General features: G+C 43.7%; 1 protein-coding gene across 1 annotated transcript in view; it reads right to left on the bottom strand.

Annotated features, from left to right (window-relative positions):
* Nucleotides 1–11336, bottom strand: part of arap3 (ArfGAP with RhoGAP domain, ankyrin repeat and PH domain 3) — a 51099-nt gene extending 39763 nt beyond the window's left edge. Inside the window, exon 1 of the mRNA XM_033633467.2 lies at nucleotides 11192–11336. The gene's annotated coding sequence lies outside the window, so the exon portion shown is untranslated. The remainder of the gene's footprint in view (nucleotides 1–11191) is intronic.
* Nucleotides 11337–14935: the final 3599 nt, after the last annotated feature.

Raw genomic sequence — 14935 nt, 5'->3', positions numbered from 1 at the left:
ACTAATGTGCCCGTCACGTACGCTGACCCGAACAGAAACAAGATTCGAAACTGAAGCGGTCATTGATGTGGCCTGTACTGACCGGTCAAGAGAGGTGAGGAGTCAACAGCCAGGGACGGTATAAAACTGTTTTTTAAAAAATGATCAATCTCCACTAGAGATGCTCGACACAGTGGGGTGTAACGATCCATCAATCTGGATCGATGTTTCTACTCAGAATTCAGATCAACGATCCAATATCATCGATGCAAAGTGAAAACATGGATCCATATCATCGTCTGTAGGTCAGGCCTTTGTTTTAAAGGTCCGTGTCACCGTCAAACAGCCGCGGCCAAATAACGGCAAGCAGCCAAGACAAAGACAATGAGGTTACATAATTTACTTTTGATCAAATCAGTGCTGTGGAAATATTTTGGATTTCTGAGAATATATGGGTAAACACACAGAACACATAGCGTATGTGAACAGCGCAGTTATGAGATAAAACATAACGCACCTGCCTGGTCAGGCGTCTCAGCCAGCTAACTTCCTGCAGCAACATTAGCTGCTCTGTTTTAACAATGTTCCCTAAAACATAATGTGCACGCAGACTGAAATTTAACCGAGCTGTTCTGTCAGGAGATGTAGTGACTTTAATCAACAGTGAGTCAGAAAAAGTACAAACAATACGTCAAAAAAAAAAAGTCAGCTAGCCACGAGGCTAACTGATGCAATGTAAACATGCTTAAGATGGTAATAAATGAGTGGCAAAAAATAATTGTTGTCCATGAACCGTGACAGTTATTACTGAGCTGAGTTTGATACTTTAATTAAATGATCTTGTTGTTTTATCTCTGTTGGGAGACGTTTGTCTTCAGGACTTTAAAGCCCCGACAAGGAACTTTCATTTTGAGTTGCCTTTGGCGACCCTGTGGACAAAAGCGGTAGTGTTTTGCTGGAATGAAGCCTACATTTCCCATGAGCTATAGCGCGTATTGTCGTAAAGATGCTTACCTGGCTCACGCATGTGTTTGTTTTGGGGATGAATGAAACAACAAGACGGGAAAACTTTGCCCCCGCTCCCATCGGGGATCCCAGCTCACCTCTGCCGCGCCCCAGCTCCACCTCTCCGGCGTAAGCGCAGCGGTCGGCTGGTAAGGCTGAAGGCCTGTTTGGCGAGCACTTCCACGGCTTCTTGGACTGAATATGGAGCGGTGCCTCGCCTCTTTATTTCTCGGCACTCGCTGGACCCTGTCGACGCCTGGCTGGTACCTGTCGTCGGCCTGGATGAGGTGTTCCAGCCCCATGGCCCCTGCTCTCCTCGTCCCCGCTGGCGTGGGGTGAAGCTGCGCAACCTGCGGCCTCTGTGTGTGGCTCCCCGGACAGCTAACGCCGTGGACCCACCGGCTCCTGCCAGGATTGGGCTGGTAAATGCTAGATCACTAGCGAACAAAACGTTTATCCTGAAGGATTTCCTGACTTCCCGAGGATTGGATTTTCTCTGTGTGACTGAGACGTGGCTGACTGTTGGTGAGTCCAGTGCTTTCACAGAACTTTTACCCAATGATTGCTGCTATTTTAACTCCCCGTGGACGTCGGGTCGAGGAGGAGGAATAGCGACTATTTATAAGAGTCACTATAAATGTAAGCAGCTAGGTAAGATGACGTGTGCCGTCTGAGTGCCGTAAATCGCTTCGTCCTGGAAGCGACCTGGGGCGGACCCGGACACAGTTTCCTAAAGGTATGGATATACACTATATAGAAATAGCTTATCTTCACACTGATGGTCTCATTTGCTGTTGTAGGTCACGCACAGACATCAGCAGAAACCAGAGACTTTTGCATATCCAGTTAAAAGTTCCTTGTAGCGGCTTTAAGGCAGGTAACCTTGACGTTTTAGGGAAAAGATGATAGTTTGGGTTCAAAGATTTCTTTCAGACAGGTCTCTCTGACAGAAAGCCCTGAAGGTTAACTTATCCCATGTGCTGTTTTATGTGTTAGTGAAGTCATTTTAGAGTAAGGTTTACTGAACTTATTATTTATGTGTTGTTTTTATGTTTTATGGCCAATGGTAAAAAAGTGTCTTCTGTAACAGACTGTGTTAACTGGGCAGATGATATCATCTCACATCGATCGCAGCCCTCTGAATCACATTGAATCAAAATCGTAGCGTGGCAGACGTTGTAATATCAGCAAATATCGTATTGTTGTCCAAAGAACCGATATAATATTGTATCACGATGAAACTGGTGATTTACACCTCCACTCAGCCGAGTATGAGACTATAGCCCCTTTTACACTGCCAGATTTTCCGCAAATGTTGGGCCATTTTGCCGGCAAGCTGCAAGTTGATCCAAGGTGCCCAATTTTCTGCCTCGTAGGGTAGACATATTGGTGGAACCTTTTTAGTTTAAACAGACAGAGGCGGCCTTCCGCAACGGGAGGAGCTGTTGATGACTTGTGGGAGGAGCTGTTGATGACGCCGCACGTGCGAGCCACTGGCGGTGGATAAACAGGAAACAGCTGATAGCAGGAATTAGCGAGCAGCTAGTAGCAAGAGGGAAACACAAACCTTACAGACACTGTAAAGATGAGCAACTGGGGAGACAAGGAATTGCGCGCCCTCCTTGTCCTCGCAAACGAAGAGGCCATTAATCGTCAGATGACGGGGACGGTGAAGAACGGGCCGACTTATGAGAGAATCGCCACCTGACTAGTCGCAGCTTCCCTCCCACGTCACTGTTTACGTCACACGCTGAGCTACACGTTTTGTTACTTGCTCACGCCCCCCATTGCCCCGAAAAAGGCGCATTCTGTATAAACAAAAGTAGGTAGGCGGCATTTTGCTGCACTCCCCGATTTTGTTTTTATACTGCCAATGCTGAAAAAAGACTGATTGGGCTTTCCTGCAAATTTGCACAATTTTAATCCTGAAAAATAGTCATCAGTTACAACTCAGACGGGCCTCCACGTTGGTCGTCTTTTTAGACGTGGCTTTTGCTTTTCTGCTGTGGCAAAGATCTGCAGATGTATTTTTTACTTGTCTTATCTGTTTTATTATTGTTTCTTATGTTTGAATCCTGATTCGACCACATTGATCATTTTGTAACTTTGTTTTTACAAACTTCCAGAAGAATTTCTGAGTCTGCTGCTGTTTGTGAAGACAAACAAGATCTGACCGATCCTCTCAGAGTTATTACTCATAAATTAAACTACATATTAGTAAAACAACAGAATAACCTACTTTTATTTAATGTGTTTCTGTTTCACTTGAATATGAAACAGATGTTATGAAGAACAAAGACATTAGAGCTGAACACACCCTGGTTTTCCTCTGGCCTTCCCACTTTTCCCCAAACACCACACACACCCTTTCCTCTTCTCATCCATCCCCCTGTCTGTCCTTCCTCCCTCCACTCCCTCATCATCATCATCAGTAGCAGCAGCAGCAGCAGGGTTAGTGCTTCACTCTGACTTCCACTTTGCTGCCACAGAGACGTTTAAATACAGATTTTAAACACGTCTCATCTCTGAACTCTCTGACGACACTTGAACCTTCCAGCTATATCAATGTGTCTGCAGTGATGGCAGCACTGGTGACACTCAGTTTGACATCTTCATCATGTTTACATTTGTCTACTTCAACAACTCATCTTCACCATCGACTGTCACAACAGCATCTGTCAGGAAATCTGAATCTGGATGATTGTGATAGGGTGACAGACCTGTCAATCAAAGTGAACGTGCTGCCAAACAAAGCTCTCTGTGAGCAGCAGTGACTGAACGACCAGAGGGAGGAAGGAAGAGAGGAAAAAAGTGACCTTCAGTCTTCACCTCCATAGAGGATAGACAGACAGACAGACAGACAGACAGACAGAGGGGGGATGACGGACAGGAAGTGAGAGCGAGGAATAAAAGGAGAGAAAGAAGAAAGCGAAGACGTAAAAGTAGGAAAGAAAGAACAGAAAGTGGAGCGAGAGGAGAGGAAGGACAAATAAAGGAGAGGGAGAGCGGGTGGGCGTGTGGGGCAGTGTAATAACAGTGAGTCTCTATTGTGACGAACAGAGGGTCAATTGTTCCAGAGCTGTGACTGGAACCACACACTGAGACACACTGGGAACACTGGGAACTCTGGGACGCACGCTGACGGTGTGAGAACACACCAAGGCTCTGAGTCCAAAATGAGTGTTGTTTCTGTGGTGCGTTCAGGTGCTGTAGGATCTTCAGAGGTTGTTCCTCGGTGTTTGTTCTTTGCGTATGACTTTTAAGCATCGAGTTTGGGATGTCCAGAGATTTACATCAGCACGTGAACACACCACACAACAAGCTGAAGAGAACATCACCACATCTGCTGCAGCTCTGATCCAAATTTGCTCATGCACATCAGCCAACCAGCAGCCATCAACAGAAGTCAGCTGCTGCAGCAACAACAATAACAACAACTATTATTTGCTCATCGGCAGCAGTAACAAGTTACTGTCATGAAAGGAGCCTTTAAACAACTTTAATTCTCCTCACGTCACACCGTCAGTATTTAAACACGTGCAGAAACAGTAACACAGAGATGTTGTGTTTTAACAGTCAGTCTGATGCTACAGTTTGGAGGGATTCACTCATCATCAACAGTTAGCTTAGCATTAGCCACAGTGAAGCTGCAGCCTGCATCCAGAGGCTGAGCAGCTGCTCAGAACAAACTGTGGAGTCTTCATCCTCGTTTCTCTACGGGACAGTCCACAGAACTCAGATCAGCTGCATCAAACGAACCAACTCCCTAAACATCAGAGTATCACTGTGATCACTGACAGCACTCGTACTACCACTGCTGCACACACTGAGAGTAATCTACTCAGCTGGTTGCTATGGCTGTATATTCCATGTCTCTTTATTCATGTGCAAGTGTTTGTTGAACAGGTAACAGGCTGCAGTGCTCTCACTTGTATTCACACAGTGCAAATGTGCAGACACAAAGTCAATCACAAGTCTACCCCTTCACGAGAAAGGACGTCTGAGATACGACGTTAAATTATGCCCAGAGAAGTGTTTTATTCAGAATACGATGATGTCACCGTAAGGTTGATGTTTGACCTTTTGGATATAAAATGTCATCACTTCATTATTTTATCCTGTTAGACAGTTGTGTGAAGTTTCGTCATAATTAGTGTATGAATTCTTGAGTTATGGCCAAAAACATTCTGTGAGGTCACAGTGACCTTTGACCTCTAGCCACAACATTCTAATCTGTTCATTCTTCAGTCCAAGTGAACGTTTCAAGAAATTCCTTTTTAGATGTTCTGGAGATATCGCTTCCACAAAAATGAGACAGACAAGGTCACAGAGACCTTTGACCAGCAAAATCAAGTCAGTTCATCCTCGAGTCCAAGTCAACCTCTGTGCCAAACTGAAGATATTCCTTCAAGGCTCTCTTGAGATAGCACGTTCATGAGAATGAGACAGACTAGGTCACAGTGACCTTGACTTTGACCTCTGACATAGGACCACCAAAATCGAATCAGTTCATTCTCGAGTCAAAGTCAACCTCTGTGCCAAATTGAAGAAATTCCCTTATGGCGTTCTTGAGATATCGTGTTCACAAGGATGTGACAGAAAGACGTTCAAACGGACGGACAACCAGAAACATAATGCCTCCAGCCGTGGCTAACACCAGCACAGAGGCATAGAAACTTTAAAATGCCACAATTCAGTTTTAATTTTCGATCACGACAACGTTCAGAGCTGATTCCAATGTCTGAGTTACTGAGGTGCTCTGGGTGGTTGCTAAGGTGTTACCAGATGGTTGCTAAGGTGTTACCAGATGGTTGCTAAAGATTATTTCTGTGATGTCTTAAACATCTGTTTGCTTTTAAATCTGTAAAACTACTAATCAGATTACTGAGCCGCACACGATGATACATCACTCTGTGTGTGTGTGTTTGCCTGATTCAGATGAGTAATCAGCATCATCAATGACATAATCAGACATCAGTAAAGTCTGTTTTTTCACGTCAACCTCCTTCAGAGTGCTGAGGAGAGACACAAAGTTAAGCTGATGTTTGAGGCAAAGACGTCCTCAGGTGATGGACACACCTGTAGACAGCCGAGCTTCATGAGCACAGACACAAACCTGCGGTCTGCTCCTTTAAGTGAAGCAGCGCTGACGATTACATCACTGCACTTTGTTTCTGGGAGTTTCTGAAGAGGAAGACATGTTGGTCCGACTTCCTGTTACTGTTTGGGAGAACACACACACACTCACAGGATGGAGTGTGTGTGTGTGTGTGTGTGTGTGTGTGTGTGATGTAACTGCTGTTGTAATCAGCTGATGTCGTTAACACTGTCAATGATGTGAAAACTTTTCTGTCTGACAGTAAAGCTGCTGACTGAAGGATGACGAACGCACCTGCTCGGGCAAACAGGACAGAGTCACACCTCATGTAGTCACTCGACACAGACACACTGACTTCACTCTTAAAGGGTAACCTCAGTATCAACCTGGGCCCTATGTTCAAATGTTTTTGTGTTAACGTGACTAATGGGAACAAACATCTTTTGAAATTCATCCAGCATTGAGCAGCTGGCAGCCACAAAACAAGCTGCGGTGTAACCACTCGGCATGTTCGTACCATCAATTTAAAGTGTTTGTTTTTGTCACTGACAGGCTCAGATTGTTATAATAAGTGTCTGACAATATTATGGAAAGATCCCTACAGAGATAGACCCTTTTTTAAAGAGTTAACATCCATTTTGTTTGACTAGAAATGGCCCTGAAATCACCATCACCAAACCCACCAGACTCCATTTAAATAATCAGTAATTTTATCATCAAAAAACACATTTCATTCAGAGTCAACAGAAATAAAATAAAACTCACAAAAGCCACCTTGCTTAATCTCTTCACTGTTCCAACAATCACCAACTCTGGTTTAGTTTAATTAAACCTTAACTCACCCAGTTAGATGTGAAAACATGCTGCTTCTATACACGCTAAAATTACTGTTTATTTAAATGGAGTCTGGTGGGTTTGGTGATAGTGAGTTATAGTTAAACAAAAAAGGATCTCACTCTTTAACAAAAAGGTCTATCTCTGTAAGGATCCTTTCATAATGTTGTCAGACACTTTGAATAACAATCTGAGCCTGTCTGTGACAAAAACACACATTAAATGGACGTACACTGACGGTGCTCAATTGCCCACATGGATTACATTGCAGTCTGTTTTGCTGCTGCAAGCTGCAGTGCTCTTGCTCAATACTGGACTGATTTAAAATATATATATATCTATTGTTCTTATTAGTCAATTAGACACAAAAACATGTGACAATAAGGTCCAGGTTGTAAAATACCATACTTACCCTTTAAACTGAATAAAAGTTGGCATTTTTCATGTCTGAAAACCACTGACATGTAACATCTGTGCACTGATATTTGACAAATATGTTGAAACTTAATGTATGTTTATGTTTTAAAAACGCTGTGGTGAACGTGTGGTTATGATTAGGCACTATAACCACTTGGTTATAGTAAGAAAAAAGATCACGCTTTGGCTTACAAATATCCAGTTGGTGCCGCAGTAGTCGTGTTGTCTTGCTAAATGACAATCAGTTTTGTCTTTTGTTGGTTTTGAATAGTGGTCTGCAGCTCGGCAGCAGTCTCACCTAGGCCAGCCGTCTACCCTGCGATGTCCTGATGACAAAGTCAGCTCATTTACATGTAATCAGAATATGTCACTTCAGAAATATGATATGATATTGTGTATGATATATCACATATCCGTGGTTTGCAGAAACGTAGAATGGCAACATTTTCTTCTGGCTAATGAGTTTCTGATGGAGATAGAAATAAAAGTGTTGGGAAGTTTGTAGAAAAGATTGTTAACAGATCTAATGAGTTTACATCGTGACACTACGGCAGTATCAGCATGAAAAATAATATTTAGATTGTTTCGGATACCTTGTGTCATTGTGATACCTTGTGTCATTGTGATACCTTGTGTCATTGTGGATTTCCTTTTGTTCATTGATGACTTTTGGTCCATCTGACTCATCAGACTCAGTGACATCACCACACTGACATCACCCTGGATCAGTTTAAGAAACTTTACTGACAAACCTCCCGGAAACACATCCATATTTGGAGCAGCTGTGAAGGATGAACTGCATCAGGTAACTTTTATTTCACTGAGTTTAAAATCAATCAGTCAGCTCACCACTCACTCAGGTTCTCCTCTCAGTCTCAGTGCGTCCACTCTGCCACAAGATGAAGAATCTCACTTCAGATTTATTGTGAAGTTTCAGCTTAAACAGGAAGCAGAGTTTCCTCTTTGCAGGATGTTTGTGAACGCCTCAACATCTCACTGAAAGTCTTAATGCTCTGAGGCTCAGGCAAACTCTTCATCACTATCATCATCATCCTCATTATTATCCAGTGTTTTGATCTGACAATCAATAAATGTTTGGTGATATAATTATATATCAGAGACAATATAGGCTGCGTTAAAGAAGTGTTTCACCACTGGAAAGATGCTCTTTTCATAAAACTGGACCGTCTGTGCAGGACGAAGATGCAGATACTTTTAAAACTGGTGCTACAAGACTGGAGACAACGGAGGAAAAGAGCTGCAGCATTTGCTTTTGCTTAAGAGGTAGAGAACCTACAACTACCAGAATGCACTGCACCGCCCTCCAGCTGGTGGGTGACATAATGTGAGGTTGTCTGTAATGGGAGCTTGGCCGTTGTCATTAGGGGTGGGGGGAAAAAAATCGCCACACCACAGTATCGTGATATTTTGCGTGGCGATATTGTATCAAGACAAAGACGCCAAGTATTGATCTTTTATTATATGCGTTATTAATTTTTGGAAATACACACTTAAATATAACTTTTGGTACTTTCGGTCCACTAAATGGTGCGGATGTTTTTTTCCCGGTGAGGTCAGTAGATGTCTCATGTCCCGTTTATACGACAGCGATTTCAACCAGAAACGGTAAACTTAAGTTGCGTTTTGGCCGATCGTTTACACGACAGCGGCATTTTGGGTGCCTGCAAACGCAACATTTTGAAAACGGGTTCCAGAGTGCAATTTTGTTGTCATGTAAACTTGCAATATGCAGTTCCTCTGAAAATGGAGACTTTTCGCACATGCTCATTACGGTTCCAGTCACTAGGTATGCGCGAGAAAGTCGACCATCACAACAACAATGGCGGACTCCCGAGCTCTGTTTGTGCTGCTCACCCTGTTGAATTTATTTATTTATTTACTGTAGCAGTTCCACCTCATTGTCCGTCCAGACGAACGTTCGTGCGGTTGCCATTTTGTGTGTCCATCATCACCGCTCTGTAGAAGGAAGCGCATGTTCTCAGGTGTGTGTTGTTTCATTACAAAGTCACACCACCAACTACTGGCCTGGCATGTGTACTACAGCGTTTTCAGTCATTTTTGCGGATCCGTGTGCACGGTGATTGTTATCTAAACGTTGTTGTCTGAATGCGGAACTTTTTTCAAAACAAAAATGAGAAACAATTCCATTTTCAGAGGATTGTTTTCGTGTAAACACCTCATCAAAACAAAGATGGAGGCACCTGAGAAAAAAAATTGGATGTGCCGAAATGTGTCTTCGGTGTTTAAATCAAATATCGGAAAGGAGGACTTGGATATGACACATGAGATTTACAGCAGTATCAAATGAGGATAAAATACTACGAACATGAGGGCTCACCTCACATTCCACCATCCAGAGGTAGTGTCGGCTTAGCTAACGCCAAACCCACTCTGACGACAAATCAACCAACACTGAACACACTTAGCTCGACGCAACTACCATCAACTGTGAGACTGCGAAGAAAACAACACAGTCCATCACCTACTTCCTGTGCAAAGATCTGCATTGAAAACCAAGGCTTTGGTAACATGCTAAAAACATGTGAACCCAGGTATGTGACTCCGCCCCCAAAACAGCCGTACCCAAGCTCTACTGACAAGTGAAGCATTAAGCTGAGGAATCTTTGAGAGCAGCAGGAAGGGTGGCGTAAACCGGTGACGCCTGGACTTCAGCAGGACACCAGAGTCACAGCGGAGCAAACACTGCAGACCTCCTGCAGCACAAGAATGAAACAGACAACACGTCTAACATGGGTGTCAACATTCAGGTGAACAGACTGAAAACTGATGTTGACAAAGTTTTCCCTTTGGGGAAATTATTTGCAGTTGGAAAAAAGTAATTTATTTTATCGCAATACTCAGCATATCGCAAAAATATCGTACCCTGGGTCCGCTGTCCTTCCCCTCCCTACAGATCACCTACATTGTTAATGACACAGAGCTGGTTGAAAATGAGCAAAGCGTCCCTTTAATGTCTCTGCTGTTATTGTGTACAGTTATTTTAAGCAATGATCATAACTGCTTTATATTAATATTAATGTACTGTTTATGCATCTGTGTGACTAAGATTTTTTTACACATTTTTTTAACAAAATACTGAAATAACAAAAATAAATGTGCAGCCCAACGTTAAGTCTGTAATAACTCAATGATAATAATTTCAGTGACTTCTTAGTTTTATTTTATTTATTCTGATTTTATTAACTGTCCAACGGCTGTGTTTGAATAAATCATAAGGTGCTGGGAAAAAGAAATACTGAAAATACTGTCAGGCGTGTTTTAGGTCAACATACAGTCATCTCTGTCTTTTGGATTCATGGAAAAACTATTAACACAAACGCTAAAAATAAATGTTCAGTTCAGTCCTGCAGAGACCCTCCAGCTCCACCCTGCTGGATCTGACCACCACAACCAGTCTGCAACTGGTCTCACAGTTTCCTCAGACAGACTGAAGGTTTAGAGGAACACCTGCAGCTCACACACACCTCAGCCCCACCACACACACACTCACAGGTTCATTGTAAAGACACGATCACAGATATCATGATAAAGACCCGGCTGCTCTCTGTCTCTGAATTATTCATGTTTCACATCAAAGACGCATCTGTGCTCCAGTTTGCGCCAAATCTTCCTCTTTGCGTCACTCTGTCACTTCACGCTGTCACACAGAGGAACCCAAAACTCCAAAAACTCCAGAACTCAGATCCAGAGAAGAAGAAGAGACCCTGTCAGGACTGTGGAGGACAGACAGCAGGACGAGCCGCTTCCTGCAGGACTCACAGACCGACTCACATCCAGTCCGCTTCAATCACACTCCAAACATTTACAGAGACTCACCTCTGATCCGCTCTGGGTCCTGGTTCTGGTCCCGGTCCTGGTTCTGGGTCCTGGGTTATGGGTCCTTGGTTCTGGGTTCCGGTCTCTGCAGATTTCTGTCCCAGTGAGTAAGCCAGTAAAGTCCGGAGCCGCTCTCAGTCACACTGGGAACTCTGGGAGGAGAAACTCCGCTCTGCTCTGAATGACGTCAAGTTAGACACAATAATGACCGCTACACGTTCCGGTTAGAGGTTTCAAAATAAAAGCCGAGCTGCCACAAACTGCTTCCGGTTTGTCCCCAAATAAAATCCACATTGATGAGTGTATGGAAAGTATGGTCAAAAGTATTTTGGGTGTGTATAAACATATCAGAATGTATGAAAACTTTTTGTATGAACAATCTTCTCCTAACCAATAAATCAATTGAACTGCTGCATTCTTGATTGATTGATTGATTGATTGATTGATTGATTGATATCCCACCAGAACAGTTTTGGGGTGAACTGATCTCATTTTTTGTCACTGGAAAGTAGTCCATCCATCCATACATTTTCATCCTCTTATCCAGGGCCGGGTCTCAGGGGCAGCAGGTTGAGCAAACCGCCCCAGGTGTCCCTCTCCCCAGCAAAGCTTTCCAGCTCCTCCTGGGGGACCCCGAGGTGTTCCCAGGCCAGATGAGATATATAATCCCTCCAGTTTGTTCTGGGTCTGCCCCGGGGTTTCCTCCGAGAGTCGCCCCCTTAACATGGTGGAAGGGTTTTGGGTGTCCCTGTGAACCTGGGAGCTGTGTTGTCCAGGGCCTGGGTCTCCCAAGGCAAAGTGGTCCCAAGAGAGCGGCCAGACTAGGAGTGGTTCAAGAAGAAGAGCACCTCACTCGGTATGGGGACACTGAGGCCCCTCCGGAACCAGACCTGGGAGGGGGGCTCACCAGCAAGCTTCTGGTGGCCAGGCCTTGGGCCAAGGGGCTCGGTCGGGCTCAACCTGAAGAAATAACGGAGTTACTGCCCTGTAGGCCCACCACCTGCAGGGACAGGAATCAGGGTTTGGTGCATTGTGTGCCGGGTGGCAGGTGGGAGTGGGGCCCCGGGCTGCTGATCCCTGGCGTCACAGACTGGAAAATAGTGATCTCTGAGGTTTGCATATACACATCATATTTGCAGCTGCAGCTAAAATATTATAAAATAATATATTTGCCATGTAGCACCAGACTACATCGGTCTGCTTGTGGGTGAAAAACATCAAAAAAGAACTCAGCTGTGTGTGTTAATCCCAAATTTACAGCAAGGAATCAAACCTACAAGTACAACTTTTGTCCCGCCTTTGACACTACCTCCTTAATAACCAATGGGGATGCTCAGAGTAACCTTTTATTTGGCCACTCTTTCAGGAATGTCATTTCCATATCCAATCACAGAGCTGGCGGGGCGAGCCTTCTTTGCTGTGAGTCTGTGGCTGCATTCAAACTTGCTTGCAAAATAGCAATATGGGGCACTGAATTAGTTGAATATACTGTTTATCAGACCACAAATGAGACACGTATTAACTAGCTATTGCACCTTGTGCTCCCCCAGCCTCAGCAGGGCTCTCATTTGTAAAACAATACGTAGGATCCATGTGAAAAATAAAATGGCATACACCAATAGACATTTGACAGTTTCTACAAAGAGGCTTCCACCTCACCATCTGCACTGCCAATTTCCCGTGTCCAACGTGTTCATAAGCGTGGGTCTCCCATCAAGTCTGTTTTTATAGATCACAACTTCTGTGTAGGAAGTGGCGTAAGCCTCTTTCGGGCCTTGTTTTGTACGTATGCAATGTTTATAAATGAGACCCCAAGAGTCACAGCGAGCTGGGGGCCCATGGCAGCACTGGCCCACCTGTGTAACAGCAGCAACAGAAAGTTTGCAGATCTGGCAGGAGTCAGGGCAATCCAGGATCAGGGCCCCAGTGATGGGGCATGCGCTGGCTGAATTCGAGTTACTACAGTCGCTGACTGTGGGTCTGTCTCCTGAGCTGTCGTCCACTCTCCTGCAAAGTAGTCTCCAAGCCGCAGGGAGTGAGGTGAAAGGACCGCAGGGTGTGCTAGCTAATTCTTTTCTCATTTGTGGACAGATATCAGTAAATCCATCAAATTTAGTGCTTTCATATTTTGGATGGACCTTCAGTCAGCAGCTGTAGCCGCTAAAATACAGCCAGGGTAAGACCCAGGGCCGGGGCTGACCCTCCTGATTCCCCGCCGATCAGCAAACTTTCTAGTACAGTAGTCTTGTAGTGGCGGGAGGTGAGGCACAGGGACTGAATGAATGTGCTCATACTTAGGACTCCTGTGTCGTACTGATACTAATACGCAGAACTCTGAGCAGCAGTTGGACACTGCGTCCTGTCCTCTGTGAGCAGTAAGAAGCTGGACAGTTTCCTCTTCGCTGCCCAAACAACAATCAGAGCTGTGCAGACAGGAAACAGGAAGTGCCTGAGACAATACAGCGCAGAGAGGATCCGGAGTCCAGCTGCATTTTTCAGGCACCAAAGAAGAAGGAAGCAGTCGCACATAAAGTTTCCTCATCACCGCAGGAAAAACACCCTCAGCAGCCGCCTGCAGGAACTCACTGCAACACATTCAGAGAGCTGATCGACCTGCAGACGTCTTCGACCACCTTGGTTTTACTTCTCATTTCATCTCAGACATTTATTTATCACTGATCACTGATCACAAATCTTCTTACACATTTTCACTGTCACACAACACAGAAAATAAAATCCATCAGGCTTTCTGTGACTTTAGTAACAATCCAACATGGTTTCACATAAATCATTAAAGACTTCAGAGAATAACACAAACGTCAGCATCTAAACATCTTCAATGCATCACATACTGAAGTGAAGGTGCCTCCACTGGTACAGAGGTTTTCTCTCACCTTGTGTTTGACATATTCAAACATCTATAGCGCCATCATGTGGTCTGACACAGCTGATAACTCATGAACTGCGTGGTACCAACAGATCTCTCTGCTGTGGCTTCTTTCAAGGCTTAAAGTAGATTTAGTTTATGAGTTGTTTATGATTTCAGTCTTTTATTCTGTAAAAGCTTCTAAAGCTGCTTTAAATACTCAGATTAAGATGAAATGATCACACAATCAGAAACTTTAAAGGGTTAAACAGCTGAATTTGATTCATGATTAAGGAACTTTAAATTACCTTAACTTAAAGTTTAAGTGAGCTGTCCTCTTAATCCAGTGGTTCCAAACCTTTTTCCTGAAGAGACCCCTTTTCTTTCATATCATTGAGTAAAGTGACGCCCCCCTGACCAAGTGACATATTTTATGGGTATTTCATATTGTATTCAATGCACACAATGGCATGAAGAACAAGTGATTGATCACCTGTTCAATTAACGCAAATAGTGAACACAATAACTGCAGGACGTTTGTATAAAGTGAACAATTTGGATTAATTTTAATTTAAATTAAAGTATCTCCTGTGATTAAATCAGAGTTGAACAAGTTGGAACTTGTTATATAATGGTCTATATTTTGTATTTTTTAATGGGCATCATATATATCACAGGCTCCTTTTCTTTTTTCAGCAAATTCAGTGTTTTCTTCTCCCTGACATTGTTCTTTAAGCTTTTTGGTTGTTTTAACCGCATATTTTTCTAAAGCAGGACGAGGCTCTTTCAGCAGAGAGTGAAGGCTCAGTGAATATAGCTTGTATTCATGAGCTCTTATCCAGTGACATTCTTTTTTTTTTTTTTAAATATCTGAAATA

This window comes from Epinephelus lanceolatus, chromosome 7 (assembly GCF_041903045.1).
Source record: "Epinephelus lanceolatus isolate andai-2023 chromosome 7, ASM4190304v1, whole genome shotgun sequence".
NCBI lineage: Eukaryota > Metazoa > Chordata > Actinopteri > Perciformes > Serranidae > Epinephelus > Epinephelus lanceolatus.
Note: the sequence above shows the minus strand (reverse complement) of the source record. Positions and strands in the feature narration are given on the sequence as shown.